The sequence below is a fragment of the Babylonia areolata genome, chromosome 34, assembly GCF_041734735.1.
Source record: "Babylonia areolata isolate BAREFJ2019XMU chromosome 34, ASM4173473v1, whole genome shotgun sequence".
NCBI classification, from domain to species: domain Eukaryota; kingdom Metazoa; phylum Mollusca; class Gastropoda; order Neogastropoda; family Buccinidae; genus Babylonia; species Babylonia areolata.
Window position 1 is genome coordinate 7601824 of NC_134909.1, and position 15047 is coordinate 7616870.

At 38.2% G+C, this 15047-nt stretch overlaps 1 protein-coding gene across 5 annotated transcripts in view; it reads left to right on the forward strand.

The window, feature by feature from the left end:
• LOC143277658 (uncharacterized) overlaps positions 1-15047 on the forward strand; it is a 615105-nt gene that overhangs the window by 578556 nt on the left and 21502 nt on the right. The window lies entirely within an intron of this gene.

Here is a 15047-nt window from a genome sequence, read left to right on the forward strand (position 1 = left end):
TCTAGCCCTTACCATGTAGTTACAGGCACATAATTTCCTGTGTTCAGGTAATGGCAAAACACCAGCTTCTTTGTATGTTTTGTCGATTGAAGCCCATCGCGGTAAACCAAGTGCAATCTTAAAAGCTAAGGAATCAATACTTGTCAGTTTATGAAGATCAGAGTTTGAAGCAGTGAAATAGATTTCCTGACCATATGATATAATTGAGCGGACTAGTCCCATTGCAGCATTGATCAGATTATTGCCACAATTTATAACAGGGATTCCAGAAAGCACACGTAATAGAGCTATTTTCTTCCTCGCTTTCTCAATAAGGTAGTTTATATGCTTAGTCCAAAAAAGTTTATAATGGAAGATAACACCGAGAAATTTCACCTGTTTATTCGGATATATGATAGTGTCATTTACCTGTATTTTAATAGCATCCCTACCTTCAAATTCAATCAACTTTTTAGTAAATATGACGAAAACAGTCTTTTCAGCAGACAGGAGAAAACCACTTTCTTTCATATATTCCACAATGTTGTCGATGGCATCTTGAAAATGCTTAATAATTTTATTTCGTTTTGATGTATTTTTTGTAATATTACAGTTTACATTCTTCCAGAGAGCTATGTCATCTGCATAAGCTACTAATGTGGCACCATTTGTGTTGATATTTTTCATATCATAAAGCATTAGTGAAAACAGAGTGGGAGAAATCACACTTCCCTGGGGAACACCCATATTGACGGACCTTGATCTGGATAATATACCCCCTAATCTCACCTGGAATGTCCTCTGGGATAAGAATGACTTAAGAAATTTTAGAAATCGACCTCCCAACCCTACTGTATTTGCTTTATGAATCAATTTATAGTGCCACACAGAGTCATAGGCTCTATGAATATCAAAGAAAGTTGCGACCGTGGAGTGACGCTTTGCGAGTGCCTTCTTAACATGAGAAGTTAGATGGACGACATGATCAGTAACACCCCTACCTCTTCTAAAACCAGCCTGGAAAGTAGGTAAAATTCCTTTCTTCTCCAGAAAGTGTTCTAATCTAGTTTTCAAAATTCTCTCAAAAACCTTCCCAAGATGGGGAGTTAACGAAACAGGTCGGTAACTGGAAGGGCTAGATTTAGGTTTTCCTTGTTTGTGAATAGGTACTATGGTTGCTTTCTTCCAATCAGTTGGAAGGATACCAGAATTCCAGCAAATCTGAAAAAAATCTAACACTCTTTTTAAAAAGATATTTGGAAAATGTCTGATCATGTTGTACGATATTGGATCTGAGCCTGTCGCAACTTTCCCTGACTTAACAGCATTGAGAGCACGGTATAGATCCCCCAGCGTTAGGTCTGCATTAATGTAAGATGCACTGCTATCATTCTTATCCATTTCACAGGGGCAGTTCATATCTTCAAACTGTTTCCTTCTCTTTTGCTCATAGGATGGCAAGTATTCTGTCTGACTCATTTTTGCGAATGTATCCGCAAATAACTCGGCTTTCTCTTCCCTAGTTTTATACACAATATCATTTTCATACAAAGGAGGATCAGGAAGATTATAGACACCCTTTATTTGCTTTATTTCTCCCCACAGTTTTGAAGAGGCAGTTGGGTTGCTAATACAGTCGTTAATCAGATTTGTGTAGTATATCTTTTTGGCAGCAGCCACTGTTTTATTACTAAAACTATTAGCCTGTTTATACTTGTTGTGCAGTTCTGATACTCTTTCTTTGGATTCGATTTTTCGATACCTATGCCAGTTTTTGAAAGCCTCTGTTTTCTTATTGACTGCTATTTCACATGAGCTGTTCCACCAAGGATTACCAGACCGTTTTGGATTGGCTATATACTTTACTTTTGGAATTGAACCATCAGCAGCCTTCAGAATAACATTCCTTAGAGACCGATAACAAATTTCTAAATCTTCTTGTGATGTAACATCAGTGTTGAAATTTAAATCAGCAGAGTAATAAGCCAGCATATTACCAAACAGATCCCAGTTTGCTTTCTTTTCATTATATTTCAACCCCATATTATCTTTAATTATGATCTCATGTTTTACAGATAATACCGTTTCAACTGGAAGGTGGTCACTCCCCAGTGGTGTTTTGAGAACTTGCCATTCACAGTATGGATTTATATCAGTCGACACCAAAGAGATGTCTATTGAAGAATTTTTTTGATCTGCCCGATCAGCGATTCTTGTTATTGAACCATCATTTAATATAGTTAAGTTAGAATTAACTATGGTATTCGCTAGATATTCATTGTTGGTTGTGAATTCGCAATTTTTGTCCGACCACAAGGCATGGTGCGCATTAAAATCCCCTAGAATTATCCAGCTATGGGATAAATCTAAATCCATTAACCAGTCAGCTTCACCTCTTGAAACTCCATCAGGGTAGTAACAGTTAACTACAATTAATGTTTTATCTAAGACAGAAAGCTCTATAGTTGAAGAATACAAACGTTTGTCTCTACTATGACATGGTGGTTTTCTAGCTTTATATATGATTGAATCTGAAATATAGGTTGCAACTTTAACTTTTCCTTTGCGCTCTGTTACACACACACACACACACACACACACACACACCTAAGCTGAGTATTACTGGAAAAAAGACAAACTGTCACAGAAGAGGGTGACGAAGGGAAAATTGTGGGTGTTCCTCATGTGGAAGAGGAAAACGAACAGACTTTTCTTTGTGGTGTCTAATTGTTAAGCATTGTATCGTGTCTGATTTGTTAAAAGTATTTGGAGTAAATGTTTTGTATCTGTTTATTCAAGGCTTTTGTTTGGATAAAGGTGAGAGAGCGTGAGAGAGTTGGCCATAACTTTAGTTTGAAAAGTTGCACACGACAGTGTGTGTGTGTGTGTGTGTGTGTGTGTGTGCGCGCGCGCGCCTTCTGAAAACTTCTTCTTCTTCTGCGTTCGATGTTTTGGCTGCGTCAGACGGTCACCCCTGTCGCCACGATGTAACCCACGGTCTTCTCCAGGTCGTGGCGGTCTCCCCAAAGCTGCGCCTGTAGCTCTGTGCCCCCTGGCCAGGTTTGACGCCGTAGAGCTTCATGGGTTGGGCAGTGTTGGAGGATGTGTTCAGGGGTCTGGGGTCCAGTGCCACATGGACACTCATCAGTGTGGGCGATCTTCATACGGTGAAGGTGACTCAGTAGTCGGCAGTGGCCAGTTCTCAGTCTGAAGAGGACTGTCTGCTGGTGTCTCTGGAGCTGGTGGATTGGATCGACAACACTGTTTGCACCCAGCCTTCTCTTCCACTGGTTCTGGTAACGGTTGTGGATGATGGTCCTGGCCTCTCTGTAGGTCACGGGGTGGCTGAACTGCTTCATTTTGCTGCCTGCCTAGGAGAGAGCATCGGCCTTTTCGTTCCCCGTGACCCCACAGTGAGAAGGAACCCACTGAACAGTGACAGTCGACCGTTTTGAAAGGTCATGAAGGGCTGCTTTGATGTTTGTCAGCTGCTGTTCGTTTGTGAAAACATATTTCAGACTTAAGAAAATGGCCACTGCTTTTCCAATGAATTTGATCTTTTTCTGGCTTTTCTATCACATGACTTTTTTTCTTTCTTTATATATTTTTTTTTAAATCGGAGTAGCTTTTATACATATTGTGGGGAGGAGAGTGTTGGAGTTGAGCATGGAAATCTGTAGGGAAATGAGTGGTGCAGTTTAGCATGGAAATTGTGGGGAGAAGAGTGGTGGAGCTGTGCGTGGAATTTGATTAAGGATAATAATCATCAAAACTGATTCATGTGTGTTTCATCACAGTTGCATTGATGATTAACTGCAAGTAAACAATGATTTCATCTTATGCACACATGCATGTGTGGTGTGCATACAATACTCACTCATTCATCATTATAAGTGACATGCATTGATAAGTCTTCTCAAGACTCCCAGACATTCAGACACACCAGTCTGGTACAATCAGCTGGCCTGTTTACCCAAAATGGATATGTCTGTACTTTCACCAGGTTAGAATATGTATTTCTTTTATGGAAAACTGTAAGTTCATTGCATCTAACAACTGGCCAGAGGATTAACACCAGTTTTCTCTTTGATGCCATTTTTTAGAAACTGGTAGTGCTGTAAATTCTTAGTGTAAATATTTGTATTTATTTACATTTGCATGCCCCACCTACCATCTTTTATTTCCTGTATTCTTTTTTTAAATTCATATATATATATATATATATATATATATATATATATATATATATTTCATTTGTTTATTGCTTGTTTATTGCTTGTACAATCAAATTTGGACTGTTTACAAAACAGGTATGAGTCAAACACAGACTTAAAGAAAATCACTTTGATTAGATATTTTCTTTTATTTATTTATTTTTTTTTTTATATCATTCATTCATACCTAAATGCTAAACAGTGAACAATTGTCTAAACAATTTTAGTTATTTATGATGTGAGCACCATTTAGGTTTGGATGTTGTGCATCTGTGTGTGTGTGTGTGTGTGTGTGTGTGTGTGTGTGTGTGATATACATCTGTACTGAAGTGCAATGTCTACATTCACAAAGTTTTTTTTTTCCATGATCAGAAAGAAAAAAAAACAAAAAAACTCTGCAGTGAATCTTAACTGGTTTGAACCACACTGCACCCCTCCCCACCCCCACCTTTCTCCCTCAAAGAGAAGAAGAAAAAAAAAAGAAGAAAACTCACAGCTACAGTTTCTGAAGTCTTATTTAAATGCATCATATGATCAATATCATGAGCAAGCAGTGGGTATAAGCTTTGGCTGTTGAAATCAAATTATCTCTTGTATATCAGCACAGATTTTAATTTTCACAGCCAATTTCCATGCCAGATTTTTTGTTGTTGTTGTTTTTTTTGGACAAACCATTCCGTCAGTAACAAGGTACACCAGTGAGTTACAAGCCAACGCGGGGGGAAGATAGAAGGGAATATTCTTTTATGAAATCGGGTGTAGAGGGACTGACATATATATGTCAGTGTATGCAGGTACCTTTCAGTGTGTTGGAAACCTTTTCCTGCCCCCCTGCTTTGCATGCTTTCACCTCCACCTTCCCTCCCCAGTTTCAGTTTCAGTTTCAGTAGCTCAAGGAGGCGTCACTGCGTTCGGACAAAACCATATACGCTACACCACATCTGCCAAGCAGATGCCTGACCAGCAGCGTAACCCAACGCGCTTAGTCAGGCCTTGGAAAAAAAAAAAAAAAACAAAAGAAAACCAACAACAACCCCCCCCCCCCCAAAAAAAAAAAAACAACAACAAAAAAACAAAAACAAAAAAAAACAAAACGGGGGAATAAATAATAGATAAGCTTGCATAAATAAATAAATAAATAAATAAATAATAATTATAATATAGAAAAAGGTAGTAGTAATAATATTAGTAATACTAATAAAATGATAATAATAAAACATAAATAAATAAGACAACAATGGTGATAAATAAGCGAATAAATGTAAAATATGAAGACACATTCACACATACACCCACACATGCATAACAGAAATGCACCAAACATGCAGTTTCACATATATGAAAGCACAGTCAAATACATATAAACGTACATGAGCTCCAACACACACACACACACACACACACCCACAGCTCCAACACCCACACACACCCACCCACACACATTACCTTGCACCTCCTCTACCCCCTCCTCCACACACTCATTTCTAGTCTACGTATCGCAGCTTCCACGGCAAACACACACAAACACACACTCACAGAGATGAACACTTACTTGTACAAGCACACACATTTGCCCATATCTCCCACCCCCAACCCCACACACGTACATACAAAGATATATATATATATATATATATATATATATATATATATATATACGTTCCAATATCCTGTTGCTCCCACAGTGTAGGCATGCATACAGTCACATACCTCATCCTCTACCCCGCCCCCCCCCCCCCCCCGCACTCCCACCTCCCCTCACACACACACACACACACACGTACACATATCTCTCCTGACACTTGTGTACACTTTCACTCTCGCGCATTCACAAACGCACTCAAAAGCACAGACCCACACATACACACAAACACAGACAGCCGCCACTGACTGGCCGCAAGAGGGATGGGAAAAGATCTCTGATGCCAAGAACGTGGCGTCTAGTGTGTTGCTCAGTCTATTGTATTTGGAAAGGCCCACAGAGACTCTGTTCCGTTTTGAAGAAATTTGCGCAATGTTGGTTTGGAAATGATGCCGATATTTGTTTGATTTGCAAAGCATCGTGCTCTACCTTTCATGTTAGACTTGCGGCCGCTCCCTCTCTCTGCTTCTATTTCTTTGAGGCGATCGATGGTGTGATGGCCTTGTACCTGTTCTTTTTGGTATTCTTTGACTTTTCTGAGGATTTCCGATTTTCCTAGATGTAGGCCGCTCGTTGGTGTTGCGTTACCAGCAAGTCTGTCAGCTCGCTCATTTCCCTTAACACCTGCATGTCCCGGGCAGTATGACCATGTGAGTTTTTTAATCTGAAAGTTGCGCATTGCGTTATGCCATTCTGGGCTTCCCATTCCGTTTTCAGTTTTCTGTATGAGGTTCATTGAGTCGGTTAGAATCATGGCATGTTGGTTTCCGGGCGTATGGATGGACGATAGCCACTGGAGGGCATATGTCACAGCTTCAACTTCCATCGTTAGGCTGGAGGTTGTGACTTTGTAGGCAGCATTCTCTTCCCAAATTGTTTTTCCATTTTGTTTCGCAGTGAATCCCCAACCAGACTGGTCTTTGGTGACTGAGCCATCTGTGTATATGATGATGTCCTCTTCTTTACTGTTTTCTTCTATAAGCAGCTTCACTTCCGCATCAGTTTTGCCCTCTGGCCATTCCCGACAATGTCTTCCTAGAGTGAGTGAAATGACTGTGTTGAATAGATGGTTGAGGTTTTCGGGGTTAGCTGGATTGTGTCTTCTGCTTGCCCCATCCATGATCTTCCTCGTCCTAGACGGCTGCCTTTTGGTTCTTTGACTGCGTCATGCAGTGGGTTTTGAGGGTTTTCTAATGCTTTGAAGTAGGTCTTGACCTGTTCTAACTTGTTTCTGGCCTGCACTGAAGGAAGGTCAAGCAGGTATCGCATGGTTTCTGTGGGCGTGTCTTTTGTTGTTCCAAGGATCAGCCTCATAGCTTCATTTGGACTCTTTCCCTCCCCAATGCTGTTTATCTAACAAAGAAAACTGTATCCAGGATCACAGAGCATGGATGACCCTGGTTGGCCAAATGACGGTGTAAAGCATTCTAACATCACTGGGAGTTTATCTGCTTTATTGATTGATATTTGTGATGCATGGGTAATTTCATACAGAATCATAAAATTGGTTATGGGTTTGTGTTGCTTTTCCTTCAGGTCTCACCATTATCCTTTGCTTGAACTGAATTCTCATTCCATGCATGTGTGCCTCGTTGGGATTGGTGCTTGGGTATGCTCTAGGAAGCTTTATTTATTTATTTTCATTTTACTATGTAATATGGCAAAATTAATTAAGGTATAAGCATGATGGCGATATCAGAATTTAAGAAAAAGGAGAGAGGATGATATTTATAAAGCACGAGATCACAGCAGCCAATTGAAATCTAATGGTGTACAGATTTTTACAACAGATGCACGCACACATTATGGTTGTATACTGTATACTTATACTATATATTTGATTGTTCATCCATGACATGTAATAATTTTATTGTATTGACATGACTGACTTAACCCTTTGGGTACCAAAGATTTTTGTATTAAAAAAAAAAAAAAAAAGCTGAGTCAAGGGTGCTTCAGTCTCTAACAAATCCCAATTTTCAAAATGTGATGGTGAATTTTGTCAGCCGCTCAGTATATGTCAATTATTTGGTAAATGAAATGAAGCTATTTTGGTGCAAGAAAAGGTTTGCTGCTATTTTTTGTGATTTTTTGTTTGCTAAGATTTCTTCCAAAATGGTGGCAAAATCTGAGACATGCTCATGAGTACTCACTTTGCAGGTCTCTTTTAGGTAGTAAATACGCTCTACACAATAGTTATTTGTGTGTTTCTCTTTTAATACAAATCATCAACATGTGTCAGGCAACAGTTTGTAAATGGAAGGCATAACAAATTGCTTATGAAACTTCAAAACTACCCTTTTCGTGCATTACTTTCGTGTCCTGTTTCGTCTGCACTGCATCTAGTTCCTGCGCCACAACAACATATGGGTTAATCTATGCACTGCGCTTTGCATACCATTCCATCTTTGCGCTTCTATGTAAATCTGATTTCAGCAAGTGACACTTCTGTCTCAGAATTATTTGCTGATGCCCGACATAGTTTTCTTGCGTGATGCACTTAAAAAACACAAACGCCACAGAAATTTTATCCCGCTTTTGCAGATTCCAGCACACACACAAAGGTACAATCCATCAGTGGTTAGTCACCATGCACCAGACAGCAGACCGGATCCATAAATGTAAACATTTCGGCGTTTTAAGAGTCATGTCAGCCCCACAATCTCGTGTCACCAGATACGTGCACGACCAGTGTTATTGTTGAAATTTCCAGTGCCTGTATTCGCCCTTGCAAGAATTAACAGGCATGCCAAGTGATATCTTACCAATTTTTTCACCAAGTGAATACTTGTAAAAACAATTTCAAGTGAAAAGTACTTCAAAAGTCTGTGGATTGCCTCTGTTATCGTGTCCGTGGTAACGCAAAAAATAGAAAACTTATCCATTGATGGCATGTAGTGCATGGCGACAATAGACACAAAACATATCTATGTTCACATGAATGACAGAATCTCCAGTGTATGACGCAATTCAGTATTAGACTTTTTTGTGTTTCGCCGTGTAAAAGCAGTTTGCTGCCATGCATTTCTTGGACACCAAAGTTTTCGGCACCTTTGTGTCTTGTGTCATGCACGAGAGTGAGACATCGTCATCTGTTCTTTATCAATATTTTTCTGCCCTTGATTTGTTCGGGGGGGGGGGAAAAATGCTGGTGTCTTGCTGAAGTTACATTCTGAAATGAGTTTGATCCTTATTACCAGTTTCAGGGGCCTTTTTGCATATGAGGCAAACTTCCTTTCCATGCTGACTCCATGTGACCCAGTTAGCAAATCATTTTCGAGAAGGAAGGAGTCTTCCACCTGATGTATGCTCATCTAAATAGTATGTTTATAATCCAGACACAGTAAAACTAAACTTTCAGAGTATGTTTATGTTCACTGAACCAAACTCTGATGAAGAAAAAATCGGAATAGATGCAGGACATCAGTGGATATCTTATATAGGCACTGAACCAGTGAATGGGATATTTTTCAAAGAAATTTACCTTGTCGTGAAGGGTGTAAAAAGATCAGTGCTGGATGAAAAACGTAATAGTTCTATTAGTAGTATTGTTCAGTCGATTCGACAAAGCAAGAAACAACCATTCTTGGTTTTGTTGTTGTTGTATATATATATATATATATATATATATATATATATATATATATATATATATATATATTAATATCTTAAGTGAAATACACAATTACAAATGACTACATTATAAATTAAAATTAGATAAAAGAATAAGATAAAAGATAATAAAAATGTCAACACAAGAGGAGATTACAGAATTCTGAATACTTTATTTTCTCCAAAAAGAGATCGAAATTTGTTTGTGGTGTATGTTACATAAACATTGTGTGAGGATCAGTCATTTAATATGAATACACTGAAGGACAAAGATTGTTAACTGATAAATGCAAAGTTTAGGTAAAACTCACAATCAAAATCAGACATACGAAAATCACAGTAAAACAAGGAGACTAGGTATGAAATACGCTAAAATCAAACATAGCCATACTAACTTGTTATATGTAAAATTTTAAGTCACATCCCTGACCTGAAATCTTACCCAGTGTTGACAAATCTCAGCCGCCCATTGCAAATATACGTTTGTTTCTTTTTTTCTTCAAACCTTTGTTGGACAATATTGTTTATGTGTTGTTACAGTTGTTAGTCATTCATTCTAAGGATGTTAGATTGTTACTTACTTAGTGAAATTGATGTCATCATTTATTTTTTGTTGTTGCTGGTTTTTGTTTGTTTGTTTGCTTTTTTGTTTGTTTAAACCTTTTGCTGCCAGGAAAATAAGATTTAAGTGAAATCTGTTAGCCAGGGTTTTTTTAAACGTGTATAAATTTTCAAAAAAAATATGTGCTCTTTGTTATTGGAGACCAATAAAAGTATATATTTTCCGAAAGGTAAATGCATAAAGAACACAAAACACATGATTTTTCCCCATTTTATATATTTTAGTGACATGCCGTTGTTTTGAAAACAGTGTTTTGTTTATTGTCACATTTTCAACTTGTTCATTACTAACATTAGTCAGTTAATTTGCACTAAAATATCATATTTTCTGGATAAATGGATATCTGCATACACAAAATCATACTAGAACAACCACAATAAAAATTAAAAAAAAAAAAAAAAATAAATGAAAAAGAGATACCTATACATTGCATTGTGACTTCTCCAAGTGATAATGTGGCTGAGAAGCCACGCCCCCTCAGTCTACATCCCCCTCCTCTTCACCCCTCTCACACAGTCACTTTATCCAGTTTTCATCAGACCGCGCTGGCTGAGTGCCAAGAATATTGCTCACACTGTCCTGTTCAGTCACTTTCTGTCGTCTGCTAAGGTTTGCACAGCCGGCATCACTCACTGATAGTCGCATCTTGGCACTCTCTTGATTGCTCCCTTTATTTTCTATCAAATCGTCCTATAAATGTTCATCACTGTCTTCTTCGGGGTTACGCTTCAATTTTTTTCTGAGCATCAGCAAAAGAAAGCAATCTTGGTTGATTTAGTTCGGCGTCAGTCTGACATTTTGTTGAGCGAGTGAGGAGAGGGGCCAGGCAAACACTGGGACAGTAACCCAACTAAAACGTTCAAATAAAGGACTGCCTCATGACGTAGATGGGGTTTCTAGCTATGAATAGAATCCAGAAAGATTCCCCAAGCATTTTTATCAACGAACTGGACGCAAAGCAGGGAAAAGTCAGAATATTTCGATGACGAGTTACCTTGTCATTCTGGCAGCGAAGCATACCTGCTTGCCATGACGAGTTATCTCGTCATATAGGCAGTCTAGGGGTTAATTAACGAAACATCACCCATTTGCTTTCATTATCTAATACCAGACTTTATAGTCATTTTCTTTACTTGGAAAACACACATACACACACACTCACACACACTTCGATGTATGTTTTATACATGCAAGTGGTAAACTATCAATGTCTAACTGGTGTGTCGGGTTTATTTGTAGTCTGATATATCTTCCCCGTTCTTTTTTGTGTGTGGTATGTGATGTAACATACATGGATCTATGTCTACACACTTTCATGCATTCTTAAAACTGACACTCAGGTGAAATTGAACAGGCCAACTGTCACAAACTGTATCTTGCATAATGTTTTGATGAAAACACTGGAAACAACATAGGACACATAAGGAAGACTGAAACAGGCTGTTTATAATTTGCTTGTAGTTATACAGTTTGGATTTTGAACGAAAAAAAACGTACTTGAATGTCAGTGTTTGGAATTGTTTTCACTTGAATGTATTTTGTATTTTTGATAATTTCAAGATGCTATTGTCGTCTGCTATTGCAGAAGGTTTGGTGTGCAGTCCAATGCAATAGGACAATTGTAAAAGTTTGATGTTAGCTTATCCTACCACTTTATGTTCCTGTTTTTTTCCCCTACGTTTACGTTTCACCACCACCACCACCACCCCCACACACTATCCGGCCATACACCCCCTTCTCTTCTCACCCCACTCACCCACTTTTGTTTGTCTAAAAAGTGTAAAGACATCAAACTGAAGATTATTACTTCTACTAATACTACTATCCCCCCCCCCCCCACACACACACACACACACACACATACAAACAAACAAAGAAAAAAAACAAGATAATAATTACAATAACAAAAAGTATTGAGGGTAAAAGAGTATTAAAATTAAAATTGTTTTCTTGTTAGCAATAGTTCTGATTTTCCTGGCAGCACTGCTGGTGACACCATTTTCATGAGATATATATATATATATATATATATATATATATATATATATATATGTATGTATGTATGTATGTATATATGTGTGTGTGTGTGTGTGTGTGTGTGTGTGTGTGTGTGTGTTTCTGTAATATAATTTTTCAAAAGAAAATCAGATTAATAATTGTAGCCAGGTGCTCAGCTGGCTACTAAGCGTAATTCAACTCACAGCACATGCCGTAAAGCAGACAACTGTTTCACTGCAGTGACGGTGTCCAACCATTGACATGAGGAGGTAACTCCTGTGGCATAAGGCTATTCCAATTCGAATTTGAAAAGAAAGCTGTTTGGTTTTAGCATTGTCGTCTGCTACATCTGGTCACTTTCCAAGGTGCCGCTCTCAAGCACACATCGAGCGTGTCGCACACACAGTTCGCTGCCTAACATTCTACTGCCTTGCCTTCTCCTCTTCTTCTTATCTTCTCTTAATATTGTAATAAAACAACAGCAAAACCCTTCTGTGACTGGCCTGCTTATGTCTCTGGCCTGTGCGTGGATCTTTTCTATCCTTTTACCTTCATACTCTTCAATTTGTAATAATCTAAAATCTTTTGTACCATCCACTTTTATATACCAATTGGGTAAACACAGTTACAAAACCTGCGTTGCCGACAGGATATCGATCCATTACAAATATTCCTTTTAATGTTTTTAATTATTTTATCCAAATTCATTAGATATAAATAAACCAAGCTTTACCACTAAGTGTACTTCATTACATATTATATGCTTCTTTTTTCATATCTGAATGATGATGGAGTTTGTTTTGTCTATAAAATTTAATAATATAACCCCACCTATCTAAATTCCTGAATGAAATAAAACAAAGTGTGCGTTATTTCAGTCCAGCCAATGACAAACTTATCCACACCTGCTCTAAGCAGCAGCAGAACTTCTACAGGTGAACATGGTCCTGTTTGCTTACCCCTGGCTTCATATCCTCTATGCAAACATAATGCTTCCCTGATGTTCCCTGATGCTATCCAAAGATGAATACTGGCAATGGACTTTCCACTAAAGAATATGGTGTCAGGTCTGTGTTCCCCAAAATTTTCTTTCAGCCAGGTCGAAGTTCCTCCATGTCTAGAACCACTGCTGACCACTACAGCAGAACTTCTACAGGTGAACATGGTTCTGTTTCCTTACCCCTGGCTTCATATCCTCTTTGAAAAACAATGCTTCCCCAATGTTCCCTGATGTTATCTAAAGATCAATATTGGCAGTGGACTGTCAGCTAGAGAATATGGGGTCAGCTCTATGTTCCCCCCCAATTTTCTTTCAGCCAGGTCTCAAAGTTCCCCCTGACCACTATTGACCATGACCCGAAAGTGTTCATACTGTGTTATTTTGTTACGTCTGTCCATTATGTCGACAGCAGGTGTCCCACCACTAATGACGCTGTTCTACACTATGATAGTTCAACCTGCATCATTTTGTGACGGTTATGCATTATTCAATTTATTGGGATGTCTTGGCAGGGTTTGACCATTCGTTGACCACTATCGACTTACCACTTCTGACCATTACTTAACACTGCATAAAAATCGTCAGATTGCGTTGTTTTATCGTGTTAGCGCACTTTATGACGTCATGACCGCTACAGACCACCACTGATCACTGACCACTGCTGACCACTGACCACCTCTAACCACTGACCACAGCCAGTGCTGACCACTGACCAGTGTTGATCAATACCCAAAAGTGTACATGTATGATTAAACATACATAGGCCTGGGGGAATAAAGAACTGGGGAAATATAAACCTGGGGGAACATAGACATGCCCCTGAGAATATCACACAATGCTTAAAAAAAAAGTTTTAAAAAGTTATATATATTAGATATATTTAAAGAAAAGATACTGGTATACTGGTGGTTTATAACGCGTCTTTCTATAGACTTCAAACGATCTTTTTCATCATCACAAATCCAGTCTGGAACTTTCATGAACTTTTACAAACACAAAAGGCCAATGTTTAGAAATATATATAACCATTTCAAAGTGAAATAAACACAAAAAAACGGGTGATTTTTATTCTTAAGTCATAAGGCTTTTCCCCTTGTTCTGAGTACACCAGACAATTGCAAAAGTACAGCACAATCTTTCTATCGCAGAACTAAAGAACAACGCAACAACTGAAATCAGTTCAGTCATAAGATTTTCTTGATTAAAAAGTAAACAATTCAAACGCCCCCCCCCCCCCCCCCCCCCCCACTCTCTCCCTTTTTTTTTTTTTTTTTTTTTTTTTTTTTTAATCAATAAATACAGGCCTTTTGTAAACGTAATACATTTCAAGAGGACAAACATATACACGCACAAACATATACAAACATTGCTCTAATTCCACAAGAGCTATTCTACACTCTGTCGTCCTTACTTCCATCCCTCCTTCACGCCCTGTCTGTTTCTTGCATCTATCTTCTATTACCTTTTGCTGAGCCTGCGATATTATAATAAAAATACGTAATGATATTTTTTTTTAATAATTAAAAATTTAAAAAAACACACCATAAAGCAGTCACTTTTAGAACATTAACATTTATGAAAGTATGCAACACAATAACTAACAAGAGAGGCAACGCCAACAAAAATCGCTTGTGATACACTGTTAAAAAAAAAGTAATCCTTAAAATGTGTTCTATATTTGTTATTATAAAGCTTCGTGTTAAATATATATATATATATATATATATATATATATATGTGTGTGTGTGTGTGTGTGTGTGTGTGTGTGTGTGTGTGTGTGTGTGTGAAGGCAGATCCGAACCCCGCGTGTTCAGTTGAGAAGAAACTGTCTTACTCATTACACTATCGTGGCTCCTTAATTAACTGACGTTCAAAAATTTAACATTTAAACATGCTTTTTTTAAAAAGGGCGATAAATCGATTGCGGTATTCACAGTGAGAACGCTGTTTAAATCATATTATTCTGGTGTATCTTGGGCA